Source organism: Durio zibethinus, chromosome 1, assembly GCF_047325235.1.
Source record: "Durio zibethinus cultivar Kanyao isolate XHJ-2024 chromosome 1, ASM4732523v1, whole genome shotgun sequence".
In the NCBI taxonomy this organism is placed as follows: Eukaryota; Viridiplantae; Streptophyta; class Magnoliopsida; order Malvales; family Malvaceae; genus Durio; species Durio zibethinus.
In genome coordinates, this window is record NC_143162.1 from 30,067,788 (window position 1) to 30,091,041 (window position 23,254).

General features: G+C 30.9%; 2 pseudogenes; both read right to left on the minus strand.

Moving 5' to 3' along the window:
• Positions 1 to 1,068: 1,068 nt before the first annotated feature.
• LOC111310758 (wall-associated receptor kinase 2-like) overlaps positions 1,069 to 23,254 on the minus strand; it is a 31,129-nt pseudogene continuing 8,943 nt past the window's right edge.
• LOC111288695 (reactive Intermediate Deaminase A, chloroplastic pseudogene) lies at positions 20,550 to 21,592 on the minus strand (annotated as a pseudogene).

Below are 23,254 nucleotides of genomic sequence, written 5' to 3' on the forward strand. Positions count from 1 at the left end.
CCTGCAAAGTGACTTGACCCCATCGTAGGTTTTTCCTTTTCTATTTTTTTATTTTTGATTTTGATTTATTTTGATTTCCTTATTTTTTTACTGTGTTATTGTTATTGTTGTTGTTGTTGTTGTTGTTGTTATTATTATTATTATTATTATTATTATTATTATTATTATTGTTAATTAAATTTAAAAGGATGAGAAAAGAAAAGAACAAGAAAAAAATTTGGAGAGCCTTATGATTATTAAGTTTTGGAAAAAAAATAGTTTTCATAAAATCCTACCAATATATTTGAGGATAATTTTTGAGAAAAAATCTTATCAACATATTGGAAAATATTTTTGAAAATGAATCGTTTTTATAAAAATTATATTTTAAATCTCCAATGATAGAATTACTAAAGGTGTTGTAAATAGAAATCTTTATGTAAATTTTTAGGTGAGAAAATTTTTACTAAATATTACCAACATATTAGAGAATTTAATAAGAATTTTTTGATACCAAGGTTCTAAATCTCATTATCACAAATAAAAGCTTTTTATAAAAAATTAAATGAACTTGACAATGAAGCCTCTTTAAAGCATGACAACATTGGAGTCTCATTATTCAAAATCTGTCAAGTAGAGTGATGTAGAAGATAATCATTTTTTCTCCTAAAATGTTAGATTTTACAAACCAAATGCCAATAAAACCTAAATTTCTTTCTAGGACAACATTACATGCACCAACATATTGCACTTAAATAATGCACTCATTTATTTTTTAGTTTTATTTTAGGAACTTAAGTGAATAGTCTTAAAACATTTATGGGTTATTAAAGAATTTTGAAAACTAAATTTTATATGAATGTGCAAAATATGTATTAAATGAGTATAGTAGTATTTTTCATTTTTTTAAATACAATGATTCATAGCTGGTTATTAGAGATGGAGTTAGAGGCAGTAGCAATTGTCATTGACGGTGGCTTTTCTTGAGCCATCAATTTCATAGGGAAAAGCTAGTGTCATCATCGGGAAAAGAGTTAGCAACCTGGAGAAAAAAAATAAAGGCAAAGTAATAGATTCTTATTTTCATAGATTAGTTTACTTTTAGTGCTTTATTACTAGCTAATTTGCTATATATGTATAATACAGAACTCTAGTAGTCAAACTGTATTGAACCTAAGTGGATGAACATCTTATACAAATATAATGCTGTAACCCCTGTAATATAAAGTTGAGGATAAAGTGAAGTCCCATTTCTCAGTTGGTTTTGTCATAATAAACTCAGCTTGTTTTGGCTAAGTAGGAATGTAATCTTGCAAAATTCTAGTTCTCTCTAGTTTTATGGCCACTTCTTTCATTGTTGGTCTTTATCTTCCATCTAAGTTTAAGCATCTTTTCGCAAGGTGAGCAACTGTGAATATTTCCTCCCTTCGACCATCATTCACAACTTGAGCATCAAGTGTGTCTAGTGTTGGTAGTTTAGAATGTGGTGTATCCCACATTGAATAGAAAGATCATTTGTATGTATTTAAAAGATATTTTTTGTGTTGTTTAAGTAATTGAACTAAGTATTGGAGTGAGCCAAGTCATTTGAGCTTGCTAGGAATTTTTCTAGTGGGTCAAATAATTTAAAAAGTCAAATATTTAAGACACTTAGGCTTGTTTAGCAAATAAATTTATTTTTTATTTAAATATTTTGCTTGTTTAAATTTTGAAATATTAATAAAATATTATTCTTATTCTGAATAAGTATGTTTGAACAGAAAAACATGATTGTTTGAATAAGCACATTTGAATAGAAAAACATGATTGTCTGAATAAGTTTGTTTGAATAAGAAAACATGACTATATAGATTGTCATGATTTTTTGGATAAGAATTTTGTGACTATTTGTTTATTATAAATAGATATTTCTACTTGACCAATTTCACTAATTCTAATTTAGAGAGTTTTAAGGATTTATTGTGTCCTATAGGCATAATTGCCTATAAGATAGTGTTTTCACACTTCAAAGCCATATTTCTTCTTTTTATTATTTTTATTTTCTCAAATTTTCTAACAATTTAAAGGCAATTATCATGGCTACTACATCCACTGTCACCCCTGTTTCTATTGATTTGGAATTAAGTATGAAGGTTAATTTTTAGATTCAAGATGTAATCAAACTTGATCATTTCAACATATCAAAATACACTAGGTGGAAGGACAAAATGGTTTTCCTGTTTACTACATTGAAGATGTTTTATGTACTTGATCCAAATTTGGAACCAATTCTAGAACCAACTCCTAAAGACTCTAATGCTATTAAGGCAACAAAAAGCAAATGTGAAGAAAATGAACTAGTCTTTTGAGACTACATTTTGAATTCACTATCTGATCATCCAAATAACCTATACAAAAATATGAAAACATAAAAAGAAAAAATTGGATTGCCCTTGAACACAAGTACATGAACGAAAAGAAAGGTATTGATAAATTTCTAGCCTTGAAATATTTTGAATTTTCCATAATTGATGACAAACCAATCATGGACTAAGTACATGAGTTGTAAACTTTGGCATCTAAGTTAATTTAGTTAGAAATTAAGACTTCTGATTCATTTCAACTTAATGCTATTTTGTAAAAACTTCCTTTTTCTTGAAATGGATATAGGAAAAATGTTCTGCTCTCAATAGATACTTTCACTATTGAAGAATTTATACTCATTTACAAATTAAAATAAAAAATTATGCAAGAGATGCACTCTTTCTTGAAGGTCCTAATGTGAACTATATGAGTGAACAAAATTCTGGTAAAACTCAAGTCTTTTGGTGAAACTCAGAACAATTTTAAGGTCAATAAGAAGGGATTCAAGAAATCCAAATTTAATAAGAATAAAATGCATTTTTGTTGGAAAGAAAGGACATTTTATTAAAGATTGCAGTTTAAAAATATTGAAATTAAGATTGGTTCTAGTTCTAAAATCAAGGTAAATTTGGTAGAAAAAGAAATCAAAGAACTTGTTGCAATGGTGATCGACATGCAAATTGGAATGATCACTAAAGTTAATATGGCTACTACAAATAAGTCATCTGATTGGTAGCTAGATTCTAGTGCAACAATTCATGTTTGCAACAATAAAGAGCAATTCAAGACTTATGAAGAATACAAGGGACCAAAAAACATCCTTATGAAAAATCATATTCCTGCCAAAGTGATTGGAAAAGGAACAGTTGAATTAAAGTTCAACTTAGGATAGAAATTAACTTTACTTAATGTTTCCATGTTCTTAAGATTATAAAGAATATTGTATCTACAAATCTATTATGTAAGAAATGCTTTAAGATTGTACTAGAGTTTGATAAAGTTATAGCATCCAAAAATGGTGTATTCATTGGAAAAGGATATTCTAATGGTGGTATGTTTAAACTAAGTATTAATGAAATATATAATGTTTCTACTTATATTGTTGAGCAATCTTCATCATTATGTCATGCTAGATTAGGATATTTAAAATATCAATATATGAATTATATGTCTAAGCATGGTTACATAACATACTAGAAAAATCATGACATTAAATGTGAAATCCATGTAAAAGCAAAAATGACAAAGAAGCCTTTTTCCTAAAGTTGAAAGAAATACAAAATTGTTAGAACTTGTACATTCTAATATTTGTGAGTTAAATGATTTATTAACAAGGGGAGAAAAAAGGTATTTTATAAAATTAAAAATGATAGTTCTTGTTATACTTTGATGTATCTAATGAGAACAAAAGATGAAACTTTTGGTAATTTTAAAAAATATAAATCAATTGTTGAAAAAAGGAGAAGTAGGGGTGGGGAATACTTTCCAGTTTCATTTTCTCTTTTTTTTTGTGAGGATAATGGAATTATTCATCAAAAGACAGTCCCTTGTGCACCTCAAAAAAATGGTTTAAAGAAAAGAAAAAATAAAATCGTAGTTGATATGGTAAATTGTATGCTATTAAATACTAATTAATTACCTCTAAATCTTTGGAGAAAAGCACTTCTAACAACATACTATTTATATAATAGAATTCTTTAAAAAAAAATCTTGGAGACACCATTTGAACTTTGGAATCATAGTAGAGAACCAAATTTGGATTATTTTAAAGTGTGTGGGTGCATTGCCTTTTATAAAGTACCTAATCTTCATAAATCAAAACTTATACCTAGAGTTCTTGAAAGCATTTTTGTTAGCTATGCATAAAATTCAAAGGCACATAGACTTCTTGATTTAAATACTAAAGTTATTGTTGAATCTATTCATGTAGAATCTTTTGAAAATAAGTTTATATGTGATACTAATATTGACATAAAGAAACAAATTGAAATGATTCCTATAATTAAAAATATAAGAAAATAAAGTAATGATTCTGTTGAACTTAGAAAGAGCCAAAGAACTAGAAAAAAAAAATTTTTGCATTCTGATTTTGTTACTCCAGATTCTATTGTTTTCTTAGTAGAAGGAAATAAAATCAAAGTGCTTAATAAAACACCAATTCTACTAAATGTAGAAGAAAACCCTAAAGCATTTAATAAAGCTATGACTTTAAGAAATGTTGCTTTTTGGAAAGAAGTAATTAATGATGACATGGACTCAATTATGTCCAATAATACATGGGTTTTGGAAAATTTACCTCCAAGTTCTAAACCTATAAGATGTAAATGGGTATTTAGAAAGAAATATAACACAAATGACTCTATACAAACCTTTAAAGTGAGATTAGTTACAATAATTTTAAACAAAATGAAGGCATAAATTATTTCGATACATATGTTATAGTAGCTAGAATGACATCCATTATAGTTCTTATAGGTTTGGCTTCCATTTATAAATTATATGGGCATCAAATGGATATTAAGATAGCCTTTTTAAAAGGTGACTTAAAGGAAGAAGTATACATAGAACAACCGGAAGGTTTTATTCTTTCAGGTAATGAAAATAAAGTTTGTAAATTAATTAAGTCACTTTATAGGCTACAAGCAAGCTCCTAAAAAATGGCATGAAAAGTTTGATTCAACTATATTGGTCAATGGTTTTAAACATAATGAAGTAGATAAGTGCATTTACTCAAAATTTACTAAAGAACATAAAGTTATAATATGTCTCTATGTGGATGATATGCTAATTTTTAGTACTAATATGATTAGCATAAATGAAACCAAAAGGTATCTAATTTCTAATTTTAAAATGTAAGATTTAAATAAAGTCGATACCATTTTGGCAATTAAAGCTAAGAGACATAAAAAAGGTTTCGTACTTAATCAAGTCATTTATTGAGAAACTGCTTAATAAGTTTAAATACCTTAATATAAAAGAAGCCAATACTCCTTATGATACAAGTATAAAGTTAATAAAAAACCAAGTTCATGTAAGTGCATTGTTGCACAACTTGAATATGCTAGTGATATTGGAAGTATTATGTATGTTATGCATTGTACTAAGTTAAATATATCTTTTGTTATTTGTAAATTATCAAGATATATAAGTAAGCTTAATATAAGTCATAGGAAAGCCGTAAGAAGAATTCTTGGTTATCTTAAAAGAACTAAAGATTTTGGCTTATTTTATTTGGAATATCCAGCAGTTTTGGAAGGATATTCGAATGCAAGTTGGATCACTAGTATAAATGACGATAAATTTATTTCAGGTTGGATGTTTACTCTTACAGGTGATGCAATTAATTAAGCTATCAAGAAACAAACTTGCATTTCACATTCAACTATGGAATTTAAATTTATAACTTTAGTTGCAGTAGGCAAGGAAACAGAATGGCTAAGGAACTTTTTAATGGATATAAAGTTGTGGCCACAACTAATGACAACCATTTCTTTGTACTATGATAGTAAAGTTATAACGTCAAGAACTTTAGTGAAATTTATAATGAAAAATTTAGACATATTAGTCTAAAACATGACTATATTAGAGAATTGATAAAAAAAATAGGGTAATTACCATAATATATGTTAAATCCATTAACAACTTAGCATATCCTCTTACCAAGATGCTACCTAGAAATTTGGTAAGAAGCACCACAAAAGGAATGGGTTTAAAATTCCTTTTAAACACCAATAATGGGAACCTAACTTTGAAGTAGTAATCTCTAATTACAAAGTTTAACAAGTAACAACAAATTATTGTTATGTGTCTGTAAACACTAGTCAATCCATTCTGAATATCTAGAATACTAGTGTGAACTATTGCTTGAATGGAGGTTGAGATTAAACTCTTAATGAAATCTATAATTAAATGTCTATAGCAATGGAGACGTAAATAAGAAACTTCACCTATATAAACATTGAAGTAGTGTTGCTTCAACAAGAAAATTGAAAATTTTCTTGTAAATGTTTATGAATAAGGATAATAGTGTTAAAATAGTTATAAGCCTTTAACAAAAGATTAAGCAAGTATTATATGTCTTATATCTTCAATTTTAACACTAAGAGTCAAGGTTTAACCTATAGACATGATAAATTTTGTTAGAATTCTAAGGTATATAGGCTAATTGAAGGTTTAAATCAAAATATACCTTTTTGTATTTATAATATTTATTTGTGTGAAAGGTTAAAGATTAAGCACCAATATTCTAAACTAGTAGAGGATTATTGGTAGTTTAAAATGCGATGTATCCCATATTAAATAGAAAAATAATTTGTATGTAGTTTAAAATAGACTACTTGTGTTATTTAAATAATTGAACTAAATATTGGAGTGGGTCAAGTTATTTAGACTTAGGAATTTTTATGGTAGATCAAACAATTTTAAAAGTCAAAGACTTAAGGCATTTGGGCTTGTTTAGTAAATAAATTTATTTTTTATTTAAATCTTTTGCTTTTTGAAATTTTGAAATATTAATAAAATATTATTTTTATTTTGAATAAGCATGTTTGAATAGAAAAACATGACTGTTTGAATAAGTATATTTGAACAAGAAAACATGATTATCGAAATAAGTTTTTTTGAACAAGAAAACATAACTATTATAATTTTTTAAATAGTTTTATGACTCTATTTTTTATTTATATGAGGAAAATAATATTTATAATTTTTTGTCATTATAAGAGTTCTCGATACTCTAAACAACTTTACATTTATTTTATTTATTAATAATGTATCATTTTATTTATAAATATTTTATAATATAAAAAATTAACAATAACATGCTCATTCACAATTTATTTGTTTTCATAAATATTCGTTTATCTTAAAGCACACATTTTTTAAAAAAAATATTATTAACATGAATTAAAAATAAACAAGTTGCGAATAAAAAACCAAAAAATATAAAAGTTATATTCAATTAAGTTTTGATATTATGACCTAAAACTACAAATCCAATAAACCCAAAAACCAACTAAGTTACTAACTTTTAAGTCAAAACATAGGACAGGTCTAGTCCAAGTCCTTTTTTGTTTTTTTTTTTTTTTTGTCCTTGACCTTCAAACTATGCTGTGTAGTTCCTAGCAAATCCCTAATCCATTTTTCTTTTCTTTTTCTTTTTTTTTTATTACCAATGACACCTTCTTTATCCTTCTTAACATGAGATGCCACCTTTAGTTTCAACCATTGCCTTTTGTTGTTCCATTAGCTGTCCAGCTCTGAACAACCTTTTCTTTTTTCCTTCTTTCCCTTTCTCTTTCTTTTCCCTTTGAACATGCACCTTTCTCCTTTTTTAAACTTGAAACACCATTTTTTACTTACTTATGCTTGATCTTGATTTAGATTTTTGAATTTGATTGAAGTTGTGTTTTCTGTTTTTTGGCTTTTTTTCAAATGAAAACTATAATTTTTTTCTTTTTTTCTAACAAAAAATAGGAGTGCAGCAATAATAGTCCGTATTTGTCATTATTTACGTTTAGGCAGTTTTTTATGAATGCAACATGCCTTTATTACCATGAATGGCATTTTTACCTATTTTTTTCAATAGTAGTGGTGGACATCGACGTTACCACAAAATCATAGCCCTTATGTCGTTACTCCATTTTTTAAATCCCTGTCTTTGTTTATTATCAATTTTATAGTGTATTTGGTTTAGGGGAATTCATCAATTTTTCTCTAGAATCTTGATGGTGGATATTTGTTTCCTATAGTTGGTTTAGGATAATCCGATTATGAGAGAAAATGTTAGATTCCCAATAGTATCCAAAGTCTCGAAATCATAAGCACGCCTTTTCTTATGGTATTCTAGGATTCTAGGAGAAAAAGTTATCTTATTTTCAAATTTAACCTGAATAAAAAATTGATGACATATTCATCCTTTCCAAAAGTAAGTTTGGAACTTAGTTGTAGCTTTTTATAAAAAATTTAAAATTTTTTAATTTATGTTGCAATTAAGGCATTTCAAGAAAATGTCTTAATTGATGATCAATTAAAACATTTCAAGGAAGAAATGCCTTAATTGACAAATTATCAATTAAGGTGTTTCATTAAAGAAGCACCTTAATTGATGATCAATTAAAGCAAGCCTTAATTGATCACCAATTGAGGCGTTTCAAAGAAAAAATGCATTAATTGATATGATATTAAATTTTGTTTTGGGTCTTAAAAATCATGATATAACATGAATGATTTTCAATCACAATTTGATCACATACGCAAGCGGCCATCAATTAAGGCATTTTAATGGAAAAATGCCATAATTGGTTATCATTTAAGGCATTTCTTCCTATAAATGCTGTAATTACCAAATATTAAAATTTTGTTTGTTTTCTTGAAAATCGTGTTCTGACAATATTAACGTTGTAATGTCTAATCAACTTTAGAAAAACCTATATTTTACACATCAAATATAAAATGCCTTATTTGATACCTTCATCATATTTTAATAACCAATACATTTTTTATTTTTATTTCAACATATCTTAGCTCAAAGCAAATACTTTTCTATTTGAACCAACTTAAGCTTTAACATCAATCATTTAATTGTCATCATATTAAGTTTGTCTTTGTCTTTTTTTTTTCAAAAAATAGTGTGTATACTATTTAATACCTAATTATCTAATCTGCATTATTTGTTGTATTCCAATCTTTTTTCTAATCTTTTTAGATGTCATTTAATTTTGGATTTATATTTTTTATATATCAAATGTATTTTATGATTTATTTGTTCTAGCTCCTTCATCTAGAAATGTTTTATCGGTGATTTATATTTTCTTTTTTTATGTTCGATAGTTTCCATGTACCATATCCAAATATTTGCTTTCCATTTATGTTTTCAACTATAATGAGATTCTATCTTCTAAATAGTTATGGCAGGTTTATCACTAAGAACAAAGATACAATTGGTTACATTGCTTATGATGCATTTGAACTAGATGGAGACTTTGTTGCATGTGTTGTATTTTGTTATTGTGACTTTATTACATATGAACATTAAAAAATAATGTAGACTATCTTATGGTGGAACATTTTATGATAGGCTATATATTAGAGAGTTAAACTTAAATGCAATGGTCTTTGAGAATGATAGATAGTGTGTAGATAATATTAGAATGGATAGGAGAGCTTTTACAAAATTATGACATTTGCTTCAAATAGAAAGGGGATTACAAACATCTAGACATATGTTAATAGAAGAACTAATAAGTAGCTTCCTCCACATCATAACCTATTATATAATAAATAAGGTAATGAAATGTCAAGTAGCTAGATTTGAAGAGACAATTAGTAGGTAATTTCATTCTATGTTGAATTTTATTTTAAGACTGCATACGTTGTTATTTAAGAAACTCGAACCGATGCTTGAAAATTTAATAGACAATATATGAAAATGGTTCAAAGGTTGTTTGAGTGCCTTAAATGGGACATAAATCAAAGTCAATGTAGACACAATTGATAAGCCTAGATATAGGGCTAGAAAAAATGAAATTGCTACCAATGTCCTTGGTGTTTGCACCTCATATATGCAATTCATATATGTTCTACTTGGATATGAAGGTTCTGCAACGATGGCAAAGTGCTAAACGTTGCCATTACACGTAAGAATAGGTTGAGGATCTCACAAGGTATTATCTTTATTATGTTCGTTTTAGCTTTATAATGAAACACATTTTTTCATATTATTAATGCTATTCCATTATAATGGCCAATTACTATTTGTGTGATGCTGGATACACAAATAGGGAAGGTTTCTTGGTACCTTATAGAGGTCAATGATACCATCTTAGTGATTGAAGGGCAGGACTCCAAACGATGTCCCTGGTGGACTATTTTAATATGAAACACTTTCAAGTAAAAAATTATATCAAGAGATATTTTGGTGTATTGAAAGCTAGATGGGTAATTTTAAGGGAGAAGTCATTTTATAAAGTCACAGTGTAGAATCATTTCTATTTGTTGCCTTCTCCATAATTTTATTAGGTCTAAGATGGTAATTGACCTTATTGAAGGTGATGTTGTTGAAGGAAGTATTAGCTAACCAGATGAATTTGAACATCAAGATTTGATTATGCATGTTGAGCCATTTAATTCTTGGACTCAGTTTAGAGATAATCTAACTAATGAGATGTTCAATCATTGGTTGCAATATCAGGGATAAAAACATTATAGAAATTTTTTTATATGTTATAATGTTACTCAATTTAATTGATTTATGTATTATATAGTTGAGTGTAGAATTTGGTTTATATCCCTGTTGAATATATGTTTATTTGATATTTATTTTATTCTTAAGTATCCAATGTATATTACAATTTTTAGTACACATTTCTTTGTTTTCTTTCTATGTGTATTCATTTAATTCATTTCCATAATGGGTTTTTTATTTACTATATTGATATGTTTGCATAATGTCTAACAATGTGATTAGGAATTGAATATGTCTTCATCACGTGCCAATCCTTCGCGACCCATATGAGGCCTACCAAAAAGAAGAACCGAAAGTTTGGAGGTAGGTAACCATTCTTAGACAAGAGAAGAAGATTCCTATATGGTTCAATGCCTACATTCTTTGGCAGATGATCATAGATGGAGAACAGATAATAGGATATTCCATGTCAGATCTAAGTTATCTTGAACAAATGCTGAACCGACTCATTCCAACTTCACAACTTAAAGCCCCCTCCACATTGAGTCTAGGGTTAGGCTACTTAAGAGACAATATCATGCAATTTGTGATTTGAAAAATTCTAGTGAATTTGGGTAGAATGATCAAGAAAAATATATCACAGCTGAAAAAAAAACATTTTTGATGAGTGGGTTTGGGTAAATTTTTAAGATTACACAATCGTTTACCTTACTTATTTATGTTTTTTTTCTTATTATTTTTATGTGATTCATATTTTCTTTAACTTTTGTCAGGCACATCCACATGCTAAAAGGTTAAGGAATAAATCTTTCTTCTTTTTTAATAATTTTAAAGTGATTTTCAGATCCGATAAAGTAATCAATCAAAGAGCCAAAATAATAGCTGATGCGGTTGAATCATTGGATGTTACCGAAGATGGTTACTTCTCTCCAAAGTTTGATATCCATACTAAAGGAAATACAGAGAGAGGAGACGAAGAAGAAATTGGTTCAATTGCTCCTAGCAATATTAAGACATTGTCAGACAAAGGGTAATAATATTTCAAACAATGTTTTATTATATCTTTCAAACATAATTTACTCTAAGACGATTTTTTAAACCTCAAAGTCATATTTATTCTCTCTTATTGATTCTATTTTCTCAAATTTTCTAACATCTAGTAAAATATTTTCGTCCATCGAAGAGATAAAATAGGAGACTATGCCTCTCTTTTCTTGCAATCTAACTATTGAGATTGGCTTTTGTCCTATTAAGAGCTCGACAAGAACAACTTCAAAACTATAAACATCACTTTTTTCAGTGAATTGACTTGACTGGAAGTATTCAGGGTCTATGTACCCAAAAGTCCCTTCCCTTGCACTTGAGTAGTCAAGTGAGTTTGATCAATACCGATTGACTAGATGTTCCAAAATCTGATACCTTTGCTCGAAACTTTTCATCTAGTAGTATGTTATTAGACTTGATATCTCTGTGATAAATGGGGACAGATGCAGATGAACGTAAGTAAGAAATTGCACTTGCAACTTCTGCTGCTATGCTGAATCGCATATCCCACGACCTTGGATATTCTTCATTTTGGTCACGGATGAAATGGGAAAGGGTTCCATTTGGAATGAATTCGTAAACAAGAAGAAGCACTTCAATCTCTAAGCAACAGCCAAACAATTTGACAACACTTTCTGTGATCAATTTGGGAAAGAATAACAATCTCTTTGATAAATTGTTCCAGATACCTTCGTTTACTATCTTGGACTTCTTTACTGCTACAATTCTCCCATCCTGCAACATTCCTTTGTAAACAGTACCTTGGCCGCCACAATCCAGGATTCTGTTGTCATTAAATTGATCAGTAGCTGTTTCTAAATCTTTCGAAGTAAAGAGTTTAGGTTTCTCCCCAGCACCTTCCTCTGACGACAACCTTTTCTGAAAGAATAACCTACCATTTCTATTGAAGAATTTTCCTTGAGTTTAATGTTCTTTCTTCTCTCTAGTTTCCTATAAAGCCACCAAACCCCATTAAGTAGAAACAAGAGCCCTACACCTAAGCAAATAGCTGCGATCAAGATGAAAGTCAGCAAATTGATTAACTCCTAACATAGTTAATTTTGTCATTAATTTTAAGCTACAATTTGAGACAAAATTTAGTGGCGCATAACTCTTGCTATGTGTACCACCCGTTACATTTTCCTGTAATTTTTCAGAAATTCACAAAATCCAGCAGCAATTCATCTATGAAGAATATTAGTCATGAAACTTCCTGATTAGGACTACTACGAAGAAGATTAGTCAAAACACCTTTAAAGGAACTTTTATCAAAACATAGTTAACTTATGAACAAAATCTCATAAAAAAAATCTATTGACAAAAATAATGTCATCAACAAAAGATTTAATGAGGCTTTGCAATGCGCCAGTAGGGTAACAACTTTATGATCTTCAAAAACTTAATTTGCTAGCATGTGATATTGTTTTTCGCCCTGTCTATATGAGTACCAACAGTCTTACTATCATATCCTCAAATCTATCATTAATATTCCATCCTTGACAAAAAGCAAAAGAAGAAAATTTATACTTTCTCGTACCGTAAGTTTTATCTAGTTTTATTTTTCTATAGTCAAAATTTATCAACTTCGATCATTGATATTTTAAATATTCTATTGAATTAATTCTTTATAAAATTATATTTGAAAACTTCCTCATTCAAGATTGTTAAAAAGTATTTTTCTCATATTAAAATCTGCAATATATTTAAAATAAAATGAAATCATTAGTGTAGAAAAAGTTTTATCCTTAAAATCAATATAGGACATTATTAATGAGACAAAGGGAGTAATTTAAAATTCTCACGTGTTGACTTTGTTTTGATGAACATTTTTTAACGTTGACCTATATTATTTTAAATATTTTAATTAATTAGTTTTACAATATATATACTAGAAAATATTTTATTTAAAGTTTTTATAAACATTTTTATATTTTTATCAATTATAAATATAAAATAAAAAGACATCAAAGTTTAAAATTTTTTATCATAAAAAATCAATAAGTGACAATTTCATAAGGACGGAGGGAGTATTCTTGTTTCATAATATATATTGATGTGCTATGAGTTAATTACAAAGAGTTGAAAAAAATCATGAAAGTAAAATGAAAATGTATATATATATATATAACATGATTTATTATTGATTAAACTTTGAGAGAGTGTGTGTGTGTGTGTGTGTTATTACATGTTAAAAAATGAATAAAAATTTTCCATTAATAAAATTTAATCAACAATAATTTTATATTACAAAGAATTGAATTCTAATAAATTTAATATAAAAGGTGTCAAATTTTCAAAAAAGTAATCAGTAGTATATTTGAGTGTTTTAAGATATCTCTGTGTAGATTTTCTAGAATATAAAAAATTTGTCAGTTCAACTAACATTGTTTAAACTTTGGTTAGTTTTATCTCATCTAATTAATTTTTTCGTACAAAGTATATACCAATGAGTATTTATACCGAATAAAAGGAAATTAAAATTGTACTGGCGTTTTTCTGTACCAACCCGGAGCAACAACAAGAATCGGAAAACTTTGATGGTTGGGGGTAACTTTAGGACTGCAGCCTGTTCCATTTTTTCCAACCATCGCCCTCAAATCCCTCAGGGTATGAACAACTATAACTTCCAGGTATATTGTTACATGTTCCATTGCAAGGCTTTAGTGTGTCACACTCATTAATATCTGGAAATTTTCACACATTTAAAGAAAAATTGGAAACGAAAGTACAATTATCAACATCTAACAGACCAAGGAAATAACATAAATTGATCGATTGAATCCAAAATGGAGAATTTGATATCTTTACCTCGGCAACCATGGGAGAAGTAAGGGTTACCCTGGAAACCATCAACAAATTTACACAGATATCCAGGGCCATTTTCTGGATTTATACAATAGCTGTTTTCCTTGCAAGCGTAATTTTCTGGATCTGTTTTAGCTTCTGTGCAAGTTTGATTCCCGATTGTCCAATCAAGAAAAATTGGGAATAGCGGGTCACTGAAATTTTTTACTTAAAGATCTGAAACAGAGAAGCTATAGGCTACATCATCTACAACAAATCCGTAGCGGCAAGGATTGAAGCCCAATACATAGGAATGGTTGCGAGCAGTAGCAAAAGTTACATGATAATTCCTCACTCCTTTTGTGATAGCCTTCTGGCAGTGGCCAATGCCAGAGCAAGATCCATTTATCACTTCGGTAATTTCAAGACAAAATGTTAAACATCCGGTTGAATAGGTCTGTCCCAAGGAACCTCGAACATAACCGTAGGTGCCACAACCAATGGCTGTGAACTTGTTTCTGGCATGAGATATGGGGAACTTTGAAAAAAAAAAAAAAAAAAGAAGTTAGACGTTTTACATGAACAGACTACAATATCTCTAAATAAGGCATACGTGAATAATTTTCTTCAAACCTATAACTTTAAGTGACAGCTCCAATAACATGCCGAAGATGGCAGTAAAGGCGTTCTCTGTTTTCATTAATAATATCCTACCGAGAGTCTATTGGATATGGCTTCAAAGGATTTTGAAATCCACGGTGGGGAAGTGGATGTGTTCATCCCCCAGAAGAGTAAGAGGGGGAAAAAGTTCGGTTTCGTGAGGTTTGCAAAATTCAGTGATGCGAAAAGAGCAGTGGAAAGGTTGAACGGTTCGTGGCTAATGGACTATAGAATTGGCGTGAATCATGCAAGATTTCAAAACAGACCGTCTTATTGGAGAAGGATACAAGGCAGTAAGGAAGGAACCATAGAGGGAAAAGGTAAGGAAAATCAATGGAGGAATAGCGGAGGAAGTGTTATGAAGTTGCATAGTCTGATCGTCGAAAGTCGTGAAAGACAAGGTAGAACATACATGCAGGCATTGATGGGTAAGGAGGAAATGGTGAACACTGATAAGCCAGATCTGAGTGGGATGAGGGAAAATGTTGAAAACCAAAGAAAGCCTAATGAAGCAGGCGTTTTTTATGAAGCATTACATAACTTGGAGAGCAGTGTCATAAGCATTGCAATCGGCTACTATGAAGCAAAATGATTGCAAGAAAACTTTCAAATGCAAGGAGCATTTGATATCTATGTCAAGAAAATATCGGGCAGACAGTTCTTAATAACATTTGATGAAATAGAAACAATGGCGATAATGAAGGAAATTGGATGGCGTGGCTGAAGAAATGGTTTGTCGAAGTAGAAGTATGGTCGGAGGGAATCAAGCTCAAGTATAGGACTACGTGGATTACGTGCTTTGGTGTTCCGTTGCATGCATGGAACTACAATATGTTCATGAACATTGCCAACATATGAGGGGAACTGGTTTCTATGGATGGGAAGACATTAAAGTTCAATGATTTCAGTAGAGGTGCAATGCTTATCATGACAGACCAATTAGAGAGGATTGAAGAAATCATTAGCCTGGAGAGTGGTGATAGAAGTCATCTTGTTAGAGTATCTGAAGTAGGCTTAGATGTAATTTCGTTATTCCATTCTTGCTATCAAACCTACAAGATGGATGAAGCAGCCGTTAAAAAGGCGACAAGGGCAATTATCAGTGGTCCTGTGAAGCTAGCTTCCAAAGTGCATTCGAGGAAGATGAAAAGGTGGAAGGGGAACAAGGTTATGGAATCCCAGCGGAAAATAACTACAGGGATCTTATTAATGATGATACGCAGGAAGTTGTTCTAGAGTCCAAGGATATTTGCTCGAACATAGATGAGAGAGAAGTAGGCAACGGATTGGAGGGCATTAAAGAGGGACAAGAGACGGGTCAGGAAGATTTTCAAATGGGACAGTTGAAAACTGAACTGTTGCGAGGGGGGATGGGGGAAGGAATATTGTGGGCCAGTCGTGCAGAAGGAGTTGGAAGAGGTGGAAAGTTTGTTAGGGATGATGGTCATGGGCCCAAGGATAAGGGGAGCTGAGAAAGATAAGAAGCAAAATGGGGTTCTAAGAATGGCTGAGGTCCATCATGGGAATTTGAAGGAGGGCTTGACGGTCTAATTAATGCAATGGCCTAAACTGTTGAGAAAAATGATAATCTAGGTAGAATGGTTAGATTCTTAAAAGAGGTGGAGGAGGACCTTCTGGAGAAGGTTTCCAAAAGAAAGAACAATGAGGGGAAAGTCAAAAAGACACAAGAGGCGTTGAAGGCTTGGAAGGAAAATTTGCAAATGAATCTTTATCAGATGGGGACTTCTCGAATAAACAGAGGGTGATTACAAGGGAAGCAGAGGAAGCATAGGAGTTGGGCAAACGTCTTGGCTTCTCGGCAAGTTATGAAGACGAGGTTGTGGTGGAACGACTCAAAGAACTTTGTTCAAAAAGTGAAAGACAAAGTAAGTACGATTAAGAAGTAAGTGTGTTATTGTTGAACTGATTGTTTGGGTCTGGATATAGAATTAGTAGTATGAGAATTATCTGTTGGAATATAAGGGGAATATGTAGTGGAGCAAAAATGGATGTTTTGAAGAAACTGGTAGTAATTCATAAAATAGATATGGTAATTATTCAAGAAACAATGAAGGAGAGCTTAGTGGGAGCCCATACCGTGGGTCTTTGGGTAACCTAAATTTTGATTTGGGATTTGTCCCTTCGATAGGTAAATCCGGGGGTCTGCTAATGGTGTGGGATAAAGGGAGCTTTATGGCAAAGCAAATAAGGTTAAACAGTAGGTTTATGGCAGTTAAAGGCAAACGGACTGACTGGGGTTTTGAGTGTGTAATTTGTAATGTCTATGCTCCTTGCACTAGGGCAGAGAAATTAGTTCTGTGGAAAGAGATTCTGGAGCTCAAAGACGAACTTGGTGGATCTTGGTGTGTGGCAAGAGATTTCAACACGATCGGATCAGGTTTAGAAAGGAATGAATGTGTTCTTGTGGGAGTGGAAATCCAAGAATTCAATGACTTCATTGAAAGAGGTGAGTTGATAGACTTGCCGCTAAACGGTAAGAAATCACATGGTAAGGGAGCGGCAACAAAAGAAGCAGGTTAGACCCTTTTTTGGTCATGTCCGAATGGTGGTAACTTTCAAGGATATCTCCTAGAGAGGTTTGAGGAGATCTGTATCGGACCATTGTCCAATCTTACTTGCATCAGATGCTGTAGAGTGGGGACCAAGACCATTTTGAGTAATGGATTATTGGTTGAATAATTGCAAGTTTTTGAAGAAAGTGGGAGATGAATGGAAACATTTTGGGGTTTCAGGGAAATCAGGGCATCACTCAAGAATGAAATTAACATAGATGAAAACCTTTATGGAGAAATGGAACAACGAAGTGTTTGGGAACATAGAGGAAAAAATAGTGAGGCTTGAGGAGAAAGTTGAACTATCGGAAAACATCATAAACCTAAGGACCTGTATCCTTCAAAAATTGAAGATCGTAAGAGAGCTTTAGAAGAATTATGAGTGGCGCGCAAAAATAGAGAATCTATGTGGCAACAAAGTTAAGAATTATGTGTTAAAACAAAGAGATAAAAATACAAGGTTTTTTCATTGTTCTGCTAAGCTGAGGACCTGCAAAAACATCTTGGCTGGGTTTTATGACAATTGGATATGGGTTTTGGATCCAAAGAAAGTGAAGTCTCTGGTGTTGGAGATTTTTAAATAGCATTTCACCAACGACGAATAGGTTCATAAAATGGTGGTCGGGCTGCCATTTGGTAAATTGTCTCAAGAAGATGTGGAGCTACTGTAGGCTCCCTTTGAAATGGATGAATTGAAAGAAGTAATTTGGGAAGGTGAAAGCTCGAAGGCTCCGGGACCAGTTGGTTACAACTTTAATTTTTGTAAGAAGGCTTGGAATTTTATAAAGGAGGAGCTGATGCAATTTCTGGCAAATTTCCACACCTATGTGAAACTGGAAAAAGGGCTGAATTCCTCATTCATTACGTTGATCCCAAAAGTGGAGAATCTTGTAGGGCTAAAGGAGTACAGGCCAATTAGTCTAGTTAATTCTCTACATAAAATAATTGTGAAAATTCTAGATACAAGGCTGAAAAGGGTGACTGGTAAATTGGTTAGTGATATGTAGTTGGCTTCAATTGCTGGGAGGCAGATTATGGATGTAATCCTTTTGGCGAACGAGGTTATTCATTCATTGGTAAAAGACCTGCAGCAAGTAGGTGGAATGATTGTTAAGTTAGTTCTTGAAAAAGCATATGACTGTGTTAGTTGGGACTTTTTGTTTTGTGTTGGAATCAGTAGGCTTCGGGAAAAGTGGATCAGGTGGATAAAATAATGTGTGTCAACGTAAGGGTATTGGTGCTGGTAATGGTTCACCAATAGGAGAATTCAAGATGCAGAAGGGCTTGAGGCAGGGAGATCTACTCTTTCCCTTTCTGTTTATTATTGTCACTGAGGTGCTACATCTGTTAATGATCAAAGGGGGCTCTTAGTCTTATAAAAAGGGTATCGTGTTTGGTCCTTCATTAACTATCTCGCACCTCCAATTCGCTGACGATACCATTATGTTTTTGGAAGCCACAGAGGAGGTCATTTACAATATGAAAATGATTCTGAAATGCTTTGAGTTGTGTTTGGGTCTATAAACTTTAGCAAATCAGTGCTGTATGCGACAAAAGCGAAAAAAATAAGGGTGGAGTCTCTTGCATCTATGCTGGACTGTAAGTATAGCAGTCTCCCGTTCCTATACTTGGGTATTTCGGTAGTTGCAAACCCCAGAAGAATGGTTGTGGGACCCGGTTATCAAAAGAATTTAGGACAGACTAGCACTTTGGAAAAGGAAATACCTATCATTTGGAGGAAGGGTGACATTGATCAATGTAGTGCTTTCATGCCTTCCTTTATGCTATATGTCAGTATTTAAGGCGCCAGCTGGAGTAATCAAGAAGATTGACCAATTGAGGAGGAACTTCTCACGGGGAAGAGGAGTGAATCAGACAAAAATAGCAAAAGTAAGCTGATCGTCAGTGTGTGAACCAAAAAAAGTTCAGCGGTCTAGGTATAAGAAACCTGGTAGTTAAGAATGAGGTCTCTTAAGTAAGTGTTATAACGTCTAGATTCAGAGATTTATCGTTAGATATTGATTTAAAAAAATCATTAATTTTTTTTTTATTTAGATGCAATTGATCATCTAAAGAATCTATCTTTTTAGGAAACATTGAAATTTAAGAATCTTTAAAAGATTAGTTTAGGTCTACTAACCAGAATAAGATTTTAAAGTTCGGTTACGTGTGAGAAAGATTATAGTACCCTCACATTGCCCATCGAAAGATGGTACCAACTTAATTTTATGTTATCCAATAAGCTTTAAAAATTTACCAAATAATTAATTATTAAAAATTATTTTCAATTGACTCTAATACTTTTAGTAAAAAATTGAAAAAAATTTTTCACTTTCAACTTTTTTTTAAAAATATTTTTTTTGAAAAGCTTATTTTCAAGAAAAATTGATACTTACAATTTTTTCCTAAAAATATTTTTTTGGAAAACTTATTTCAAGGAAAATTGATACTTTCAACTTTTTTTCAAAAATATTTTTTAAAAAGCTTATTTTCAAAGAAAATTGATACTTTCAACTTTTTTTCAAAATATTTTTTAGAAACTTATTTTTATGAAAAATTGATACTTTCAACTTTTCCTCAAAAATATTTTTGAAAAAACTTATTTTCAAGAAAAATTGATACTTTCAATTTATCCTCAAAAATATTTTTTTTGAAAAACTTATTTTCAAGGAAAATTGATACTTTCAACTTTTTCTCAAAAATATATTTTTTTAAAAAACTTATTTTTTAAAAAAATTGATGCTTTCAACTTTTCTCCAAAATATTTTTAGAAACTTATTTTTAAGGAAAATTGATACTTTCAACTTTTTCTCAAAACTATTTTTTAGAAAACTTATTTTTAAGGAAAATTGATACTTTCAACTTTTCTTCAAAAATATTTTTTAAAAAAACTTATTTTATATTTTTTATTCTTTTTTTATTTATTCATGCAAAAAATATTCTAAAAAAAATAAACAAACACATAGATAAAAAAATAAAAATAAAACTACAAAAAAACAAAGAAAATAAACAAAAAATAAAAATAAAAATAAAAACTAAAAAAATCCAAACGGTTCAGCTGGAAGGTTGACGCGGCTCAGCACACATAAATCGATTGAAAGGAACGGCTTAGAAGAATGAGTAGCACCAATACCAGGTCTACCATGCTTAACTGGTTTGTACAAAATAGAGAACTCAGCAAGGTAATGGCTAATCATTTCAGGCTTGATTGCAACTTGATTGAATGTCTTGCCATTGTACACATCGATAATGCTTCCAATCATTTCGGGAACAATGATCATATTATGCAGGTGTGTTCTGACTGGTTCTAGCTTCTTGCCAGGTAGCTGTTATGCAATAACTGCTGGTTTCTAGATGCCAAATGGGATCACTAACTGCCATCAGACAACGGCATCTAAACTATCCTTTTCAAGTCTTAAACAAGTTCATTAATGCAATTGGAATTGACAGCTAAATGCAAAACCGAAAAGACTAAACTTCCTCTTCATCATGCCTTGAGTGCAGCGATGCATTCGATTTCAATCTTGGCATCCAATGGCAATGCTGCAACTTGATATGTTGAACGAGTTGGAGCAAGTGAAGGAAAGTATTTAGCATAGATCTCATTTATTTTCTTGAAGTCTTTCAAATCAGCCAGCATAATTGTTATCTTAACCATAGAGGAATAATTAGCACCACTAGCTTTAAGGATTTCTCCCATATTTTTGAGTACATGTTCTGCTTGATCCTCTACACTGTGAGAAATGAACTTTCCAATCTGTGGAATAAGACCAAGAACACCAGAGACAAAAAAAAGATTATTGGCCTTGATGGCCTGAGAATATGGTCCCAACATAGCTGAAGCTTTATCAGTTGCCACAGCCTCTTTTATCCCAGTAGAAGTGGAAAGGCTTAAGCAAGCAAAAGGAGACCCATTGCTGGAGGAAGATCGCCAAAAGGAAGAGCCAGCAACAACTCCTCCAACTGCGGCTAATGGAGAGTGAGTGCGTAGTACACCCACAGACCTTAAACTACACCAAGCCATTTCACCCTTTTCATCTCTGTTTCTCTCTGTTCACTCTCTCTCAGCTAGTGTCTACCTTTTTCTGTGTGTTCATTGTTGATATATAGATCCATGCTGATAGAGTTTCAATTCAATTTTAATTAGCATCCAAATCAAAAGATTAGCACCAATCTTAATCTCATTTTTTTAACTTTTCTTTTTTTTTAAATTAATCAGATAATGGAAAAAGAAAAAGAAATTAAACAATAGATAGACCATAAAAAAGAATAAAAATGATAAATACAAAAATAGAAAAACCTAAAATAAAAATGAATAAAAATCCCTACACCTGAGCTTAGATTAGTCTCGATTGACAAAGAACTCCGAATAAAATAAGGTGTCTACAGCTACTCCTCTTTGCACATTTTCTATGAAACAGGAATTGTGCAAAGACGTAAACACCCATTTAATACTCAACTTGATATTTTTTTTTGCTTTTATGTTTTTTTTTATTAGAATTTTGATCAAAGCTCCTCTAAGTAGAAGCTCAACCATAGAGACTCAACAACTTTGGAAAAATAAACAAAGGCTCCTCTAAGCAGAGGCTCAACGACTTTGAAAAAATAAATAAAGCTCCTCTAAATAAAGGCTTAACAACTTTGAAAAAATAAACAAAGGTTCCTCTAAGTAGAGGCTCACGACTTTGGAAAAATAAATAAATTCTCTAAGCAAAAGCACCATGACTTTAAAAATAAATGCTCCTCTAAACAGAGGCACCATAACTTTGAAAAGTAAATTGCTCCTCTAAAGAGAGGAAACCAGGACTTTGGAAAGATAAATTGCTCCTCTAAGTAGAGGCATCATGACTTTGAAAAGTAAATTGCTCCTCTAAACAGAGGTAACAAAACTTTGAAAAAAAAAATTGCTCCTTAACCATCATGTCCAAAAGAGTTATAGATCGTGACTGAAGGACTATTGTAATGGAACTCAAGGATTCACAATTTGAGTTCAACATTTAGAGGTTCAGATTCGTAAGAATCTTTCAACTTCGTAAGAATTTACTAAAATTTGATTCTTAAAATTTTAGTTTCATTCAAATTTGTAATATCTCGAGATTTGCATTTGTAACTTGCCAGACTCGCATCCAACATTTAAATATCCTTATTTGAATTTTGGAGATTCACATCCAAAAGTTCAAGGCTTTTCAAAGGTTCTCATTTAGCAAACTTAAAATTCATATCCAAAAATCTAAAGGTTTTCATTTGAATTTTGAAGATTCACATCCAAAAATTCAAAGCTTCTCATTTGAGTTCAAAGGCTCACATGCAATAAAACTTAGAGCTTCGCATCTAAGTTCAAAGGTTCTCATTTAAAATATTAGAAATTCATATCCAAAAAGTTAAAGCTTTGTATTTTGGAGATTCATATCCAAAAGTTCAAAACTTTTCATTTGTTCGAAGATTCACAATCGACGAACTTTAGGATTTCACTCCTAAAAGATTCTCATTTTGAAACTCAAATATTCTCATTTGAGTTTTCAAAAATTTTCATCAAAATATTCACAATTTTGTCTTTTCAAGTGACTCAAAAATTTGCATGAATGAATGTTATGACCAAAAATGCAAATGCCTTCTTAATGATGCAAATGCAACAACCTAGATTCTCATAGTGCCATGCATGTCCAAAAATTAAATTATGTGAATG